Here is a 7,354-nt window from a genome sequence, read left to right on the forward strand (position 1 = left end):
TTTGAAGGACATTTCTGGCAAGTAGTAACTCACTCCCCAAATGTGAATCCTAAAATGTGGCAGAAGCCTGATTGCAACATAAGATGCACCTGGCTTATAATCTGGTACAAGTTTCAGCTGCCACTTATTCCTAACAAATTAACATAGCTTTCATGCTGCTTGAGATAAACATCTATTCTGTTCCAAGTGCATTATTACAGAGCATATTTTTCAAATTCAGCTGCTACTTTGACATTTTTTACAGAAGTGTGTATCTACATTTTTACAGACCATGCTAAAGAAAAACCCCTTCAAAGAGGTGATTGCTGATCTCCAGCCCCGGAAATATGAGATACACAGGCACTTGAATTCCTCCAGCCCAAGTGAAACTAAGTACTCCTTATGAAAAAATAATAATAATAAATACATACATACTTACATACTTTTTATGTATAAGTTGTTCAAGGTCAAGTGGAACAAAACTTCCTCCATAAAAATTTGGGGAGCTCCTCAACTTGAGGAAATTCCCCCTTTGTTTGAATTCCCACTGCACTTGATTTTACCTCCTATAGTTACTATTTTTCTACCTGCAATAGACACTTATTTACACATTACCTCTTTAAAGATAAAAATCTTCCAATATAGCACCTCCCGCCACTATAACTCTTTCATCTTTATTTCTCACACAGTCGGCCCTGCACTTTATTTTTATTTATTTATTTTTGTTTCAAGTTTTTGTTTAAATTCTAGTTACTTAACATATAGTGTAATATCAGTTTCAGGAGTAGAATTCAGTGATTCATCACTTACATAGAACAGCCTGTGCTCATCACAAATGCCCTCCTTAATCCCCATCACCCATTTAGCCCATCCCCTGCCCACCTCCCTCCATCAACTCCTCAGTTTGTTCTCTATAGTTCGGAGTCTCTTATGGTTTGCCTCTCTCTTTTTTTTCCTCCCTGCCCCTATGTTTACCTGTTTCGTTTCTTAAATTCCACATGAGTAAAATTATATGGTATTTGTCTTTCTCTGACTTATTTTGCTTCGCAAAATACCCTCTAGCTTCATCCATGTCATTACAAATGGCAAGATTTCACGTCTTTTTTTTTAAGATTTTATTTTTAAGTAATCTCTACACCAATGTGGGTCTCAAACTTAGAGCCCTGAGATCAAGAGTCCTATGTTCTACTGACTGACCCAGTCAGGTGCCCCCACATCTTTATCCATTCATCAGTTGATGGACATTTGAGCTCTCTCCATAATTTGGCTATTGTTGATAATGCTGCTATAAACAGCAGGGCGCATGTTCCCCTTCAAATCACTACATTTGTATTTTTGGGTAAATACCCAGTAGCGCAATTGCTGGGTCATACGGTAGCTCTATTTTTAACGTCTTGAGGAACCTCCATACGGTTTTCCAGAGTGGCTGCCCCAGCTTGCATTCCCACCAACAGTGCAAGAGGGTTCCCCTTTCTCCACATCCTCACCAATGTCTGTTGTCTCCTGCAGTAGGAGAGAGATTGCTGGGCTCAGGCTAAGGAGCCTCACTGATTAGGTGACTTGAAGAAAAGCCGAAACCCCAATTCTGAGGCCTGGGGCCACTGGATCCAAAGTATCTGAGTCCCTGCCACCTGTAGTTGATTCTGCCGGGGCCCCTCCACACAGCTCAGTTGTCAGAGCCCATGTCAGCAGGAAACGTTTAGGTTTCCCTTTAGTTTTTATTTCCTCACTCAGTCCAATGTTTCACTGACTTCCACAGAGTTTTAAGGCAAATTGCCTGGCTTGTTTATTTGCCTGTTCATTTGTTCATTCAAAACATATTTATTGAGCACTATGTGCCAACTATCGTTCTAGGCCCTGAGTACACAGTGATGATTTAAGACACCCTGACACTGGTCTTGGCAATGATTTTTAGAATCTGACTCTAAAACTAAAGGCAACATCAAACTAAATGGGACTACATCAAACTAAAAGCTTCTGCACTGCAAAAGAAGCCATCAATGAAATGGAAAGGCAGCCCACAGGAGAAAATACTTGCAAATAATGTATCTGATAAGGGGTTAATATCCAAAACATATAAAGAACTCATATAACCCAATGGCAACAAAACAAAACAAAACAAAACCCATCCAGTTAAAAAATGGGCAGAAGATCTGAATAGATATTTTTCCAACAAAGACACCCAGTTGGCCAACAGGCACATGAAGAGATGCTCAACATCACTCATCATCAGAGAAATGCACATCAAAACCACAATGAGGTATCACCTCATACCTGTTAGAGTGGCTATTATCAACAAGACAAGAAACAACAAGTATTGGTGAGGATGAGGAAAAAAGGGAATCCTTATGCGTTGTTGGTGGGAATTTAAATTGGTGCAGCCACAGGGGCGCCTGGCTGGTTCAGTCGGTAGAGTGTGTGACTCCCAATCTCAGGGTGGTGAGTTCAAGCCCCACACTGGGTGTAGAGATCACTTAAAAATAAAATAAAAATCTTAAAAAAACTGGTGCAGCCACTATGGAAAATAGTATGGAGGTTCCTCAAAGAATTAAAAATGGAACTACTGTATGATTCAGCAATTCTACTTCTGGGTATTTATCTGAAGAAAATGAAAACACTAACTCAAAAAGATACACTCACCCCCATGTTCGCTGCAGCATTATTTATAATAGCCAAGATATGGAAGCAACCTAAGTGTCCAAAAGATAAACTGATAAAGAAGATGTACACACACACACACACACACACAGAGAACAGAATACTATGCAGCCATAAAAAAAGAATGAAATTGGGGGTGCCTGGGTGGCTCAGTTGGTTAAGCATCCAACTCTTGATCTCACCTCAGATCGTGAGGTTGTGAGTTCAAGCCCTGTTTTGGGCTGCATGCTGGGTGTGGAGCCTACTTAAAAAAAAAAATATTACAGTACAATCCCAATTAATAAAAGTAGAAGAAATGACAGAAGTCGAAAATGTGGCAAGTATAACTATTCTGGGCAAGATCAGTATTAGCCACTATCACAATGAGATACCACTTCACACTCACCAGAATGTTTACAATAAAAAACAGGTGTTGGCAAAGATGCGTCAAAACTAGAACCCTCATATATTGCTGCTGAGGATGTAAAATGGTGCAGCCACTTTGGAAGACAACGTGGCAGTTCCTCAAAATATTAACACAGAGTTACAGAAGGCCCAGCAATTCCACACCCAGGTATATACCCAAGGGAATGTGAAAACATATCTGCTCATAAAAACTGTACACAAATGTTCATAGGAGCATGACTCATACTAGTCAAAAAGTAAAGGGCACCTGGCTGGCTCAGCTGGAGCACACAATTCTTGATTTCGGGATCATGAGTTCAAGACCATTGGATGCAGAGTTTACTTAAAAATAAAAAAATAAAAATTGTTTTAAAAAAAGTAAAAGCAATCTAAGTGTTTCAACTGAGAACATAAACAAAATGTGGTATGTCCATACAATGGAATATTATTCAGCCAAAAAAGGGAAATGAAATGGTGATATATGTCGCAGTGTAGACGGACCTTGAAAACGTTATTGTACATGAAAGAGCCAGTCACAAAAGACCACATATTGTATGACTCCTCTTACTTGAAATGCCCAGAACAGGCAAACCCTATTATTATTTTTGTAACTTGTAAAATGTTTCAAACTATTTTGAAATAAAAAGTTAAAAATATATATAGTCAAGGAGCTCAATGAGATCACCTAGAGACAGAGTATAGGTAGGATAAGAAAACTCAGGACAGAACCTTGGAGAACACTAACACTTGAGAGGTTCGGCAGAGGTCCAACAGCCAGCGAGAGACTGAAAAAGAGAAAGTAGCCAGCAAGATAGGAAAGTCAGCTATTTGTGCCACCTGCCAAGGCAATAGGGGGCTATTGGGCCCAATACTCAAGACAACTTAGTCAAGGCATTTCTCAGATACACACAGGGAAAAAAAATTGGCTGTCACCCAGGCCTCCCCAGCTCTCCCAGATGCAATGGTTGAGCTCTGCTCAAGCATAGGAGGAGCAGAGCCTTGCCACCCAGCGCTGCTTGCTGTGGGGACTATTCTCCTGGGGAAAGAGGAAGGTGAAAAAACCAGGGGCAGATCTCAGTGAATGTACACAATGATCCCAAACTTCATTTTATAGGGAGGGGAAGACAGAACCAGAAAAGTCAAGTAATGCACAATGAACGTGGCAAAGTTGAGATTCAAACTCAGGCCTTACCTCTTAAGTCCATGCTTTTATATTCTTGCACCTGCAACCCAGTGAATTCCCAATACCATGAAGAGATCACTTAGTTTCTAGAGCTGCTCGTCACTGTCTCTGCAAGGACAGCAGTGACTGAGTATAGCTGCTTCTCAGGAAAGGTTTGCATAAATCAAGAAAATTAAGTTAGACACAGGAGATGGACAGGTATTCCCCTGGGTACTCTAAGAGTAGGCAGGTGCTCGGCAAGTGGGGCAAAGATCTGAGACTCAGTGCACGGCCAGCAAGGCAAAGCCCGGCAGAACGGAGACGATCAGCTACTTCAGGTTCAGTTCTTCAGTGGCAGAGGAAAGGGCAATCTGCAGACACCTGCCTAATACATCCCTCCCCTGCTTAAACCCTTTAATGGAGCCTCTACAGAGGGTAGAAGAGGTGTTCTCTGGACAAAACACAGGTGAGGGCTGGGGAGCCATGCTGCGAAGACGGGGGTGAAGTGGACAGATGTATCCTAAACAGCAAGACTCAGATCCTGGACACTGGCAGCCTGGCCAGAGACCTAAAGGATAAGGAGCTGTGAGGGCAGGGTTTTAGAAGGAGCATCTGCAAAGCATCCAACAGAGCGAGTGAGGTGCACTGTTAGAACGGAAAGATCTCTTTGGGGTGTAGTCAGATGGGAAAGTGCAAATTTGGGGGCAAACAAGGTCTGGGTCAGGTCTGCAGGGCCTTGTCAACCACTTTGCGATTTGAATGTTATCATGAATAGAAAAGAAAGACCTAAGTTTGCTAACCTTTTTAACAGACCCATAATTTAATTACTCTATAATTTTAACCACTGTTAACTTAGTTTTCCAAGCACACTGTAACCTCTTTGAAGGCAAAAACTGTGTGTTGAACTACTTTGCCCCCGTGTCCAGTGAGCAGTTCTGACTTCAGCATGCATTGGAATCCCGGGGTGGGGGATGGGGGGGCAGTGTTTGTGAGCACCCATTTTGCTGGACCCCAACTTCCAAGTTTCTGAGTCAGCTGGTCTGGGGTGGGGCCTGAAAACTATTCCTTACAAGTTCCCAAGCACTGTGACCATACTTCCGAGAATCTGTGGGGTGGGGGGGGCGGGGGGGGGGAAATAAGAGATCTGAGAGGGAAGCGGTAAAAAGAGTAACTGGATGTGTTACACTCAGCCGCTTCAGGTCTAGACGGTACCCAGAAGTGGCTGGGGTGCATGCAGGAGGCTGGACTCATAGAAATCCCACAGAGGCAAATCAGAGAAGCAGACGTCAAAAGAGTTAAGTCAGTGACAAAATGTTATTCTTAGGAGCTTCCCCTCTGGTAAAGCCTCTGTCCCAAGGTACTTTTCTACTTATAAATAAAAAGAGAAAGCATTTTTTTTTTAATTAACAATTTAAGAACAATTAAACAAAAATCATAAACAGGGTTTTTAAAAGAGTAGTTATAGCCCTACTTCCCTCAGTAATCAATCCCTGAAATAAAACCTGCACTCCTCTAGGGCGCCTGGGTGGCTCAGTTGGTTAAGCGACTGCCTTCGGCTCAGGTCATGATCCTGGAGTCCCAGGATCGAGTCCTGCATCGGGCTCCTTGCTCAGCAGGGAGTCTGCTTCTCCCTCTGACCCTCCCCCCTCTCATGCTCTCTCTCTCTCATTCTCTCTCAAATAAATAAATAAAATCTTAAAAAAAAAAAAACAAAAACCCTGCACTCCTCTAAATAGATACCATCAATTACCTGGTGACAGCTACCAGAAGTGAAGGCAATATGCCTCAGAGGAACTGAAAGTCTTCCAGAAAATTTGCTTTACCCACTTTAACCCTTCTTAGTAATTGAAATGTCAAAACACTATTGGTTTTTTCTTTCTTCTTAGGCTGGGCTTTTAAAACGGAACATACTACAAATTTACCAGAAGTAAAAAATCAAGTCAAGTTGTCAAGAGCTGGCTCCTACAGCAGAAGGAGCACTGAGCTGGGAGTCAGGACCTGGGTTCCAGTCCTAGCTCAGGCACAGACTAATAGTGCGGCTCTGAATAAGTCACCTCTACTCTTTGTGCTGTTTATTCTATAAAGTATAGTGTTGGACAGATGATATCTTGGTCTATTTTAGCTCTGATATTTTGACTTTAATATCTAAATAAATAAGCATTATCACACTGTCATGCACACAAGGGGGCCGATCACCCAGAAAACTAGAGGTCAAACTAAACACTCTTGTGGGATTTTTTTTCTCCTAAAGATTTTATTTGAGAGAGAGAGTGTGAACATACAAGCGGGGTGGGGTGGCGGGGGGACAGAGGGAGAGGGAGAAGCAGACTCCCTGCTGAGCAATGAGCCCAACACAGGTGATCCCAGGACGCTGGGATCATGACCGGAGCTGAAGGCAGACACTTAACCGACTGAGCCACCCAGGCGTCCCTCTTGAAGGATTCTTTTACTTTCCAGGTGTACAATTACACAATTGCACAAATGGAAAACAAACATGGATAAAGTACCAAAAGAATAGCTCCAGGGGATTGCTCAAAGGAAGTGAAACTCTCTTTACCTGCTTAGGCCACACTGCCCTCCAAGGTGAGCCTCAGCCCCGACAGAGCACTATGTTCTGGTGAATAATACCATCAGCAAAAGTGAAACAAATGAAACACCTCTTACAGATCCAATCTTATTTTCCCTACAAATAAAACAGGACTATAATACTTTAAGTTCTTTCTAGTATTATACCTTTTCAAATTTCAAAACAATCAGGTAATTTTTTTTTAACTACTAGTAAAAGCTGCTATGCATTTATTACTATACTTTCATCAGTTATACCAGGTGTTGGTCAGATCTGGCCCACGGCCCTGTTTTTATACAGCCCTTGGACTAAGATAGGTTCTATGTTTTTAAGTGGTTAAAATATTTTTAAAAATACATTTTGTAACAAATGAAAATGATACGAAATTCAAATTTCCATGCCTATAAACAAAGTTTTATTACAATGTAGTCACGGTGGGGCGCCTGGGTGGCTCAGTCGTTAAGCGTCCACCTTCGGCTCAGGTCATGATCCCAGGGTCCGGGGCTTGAGTCCCGCATCAGGCTCCCTTCTCAGCGGGAAGCCTGCTCCTCCCTCTCCCACTCTCCCTGCTTGTGTTCCCTCTCTCACTGTCTCTCTGTCAAATA

This window comes from Leptonychotes weddellii, chromosome 15, assembly GCF_054177405.1.
Source record: "Leptonychotes weddellii isolate Sample4059 chromosome 15, ASM5417740v2, whole genome shotgun sequence".
Classification (NCBI taxonomy): Eukaryota; Metazoa; Chordata; class Mammalia; order Carnivora; family Phocidae; genus Leptonychotes; species Leptonychotes weddellii.